The sequence below is a fragment of the Octopus bimaculoides genome, chromosome 6 (genome assembly GCF_001194135.2).
Source record: "Octopus bimaculoides isolate UCB-OBI-ISO-001 chromosome 6, ASM119413v2, whole genome shotgun sequence".
Classification (NCBI taxonomy): Eukaryota; Metazoa; Mollusca; class Cephalopoda; order Octopoda; family Octopodidae; genus Octopus; species Octopus bimaculoides.
In genome coordinates, this window is record NC_068986.1 from 67,001,947 (window position 1) to 67,002,781 (window position 835).

The following is an 835-nucleotide window of genomic DNA, read 5'->3' on the forward strand; positions in this document are numbered from 1 at the left end:
ATATATATATATATATATAATGCAAGTTTACACTTCTCAAAGCAACAAAACCCATGGTTCATTTACACAAGCGTACAAAGGCACACAAAAGACTTCACGTACATAAGCAGACCTCGTAATGTATAAAGAGACAGTTAAGTGCACACACATACATACATACACTTGGCATTACGTTAAACACTTTCACCATTCAAAACAACAGAGATATATACTCACAAATCCCAGAGACCTAGAACGAGAAGTACGACACAGAAACGATGGGTATTACCTATGCTTACTTTATGCTTTTTATTTTCATTGATAGGATGTCTAAGATAGGAAAATTCCTGAAAAATAAAGGAATCCAGCACGCAAGGATTTCAACAGTGATAAAAGGAGCAAGAAAATCATATACGTTCACTACAGTTATATTAGTAGAAGAAGAGCATTAAAGATAATCACATGATTAGGAAATCGGATTTTTTTTTTATATATGCCGCAGTTCATTGAACGAATCATTGGAAAGAAAAGAATTTCAGAATGGTAGAAGATTCAGATTGAGGGAAATGTAGTCAAAATCAATGAACAAACATTACACACATAAATACATATATGTACACATGCACACACATATACACATATTGTGTATATACATACATACATACATACATACATACATATCTAGATTCATTACTTACATACGTAACATACGCACACAAACCTTTATATATTTGTGCATATATATGTGTGTGTGTATAAGTGTATAAAATGCAGGAACACAAAGTTATCTCGCTCTATCTATCTATCTATCTATCTATCTATCTATCTATCTATCTATCTATCTATCTATCTATCT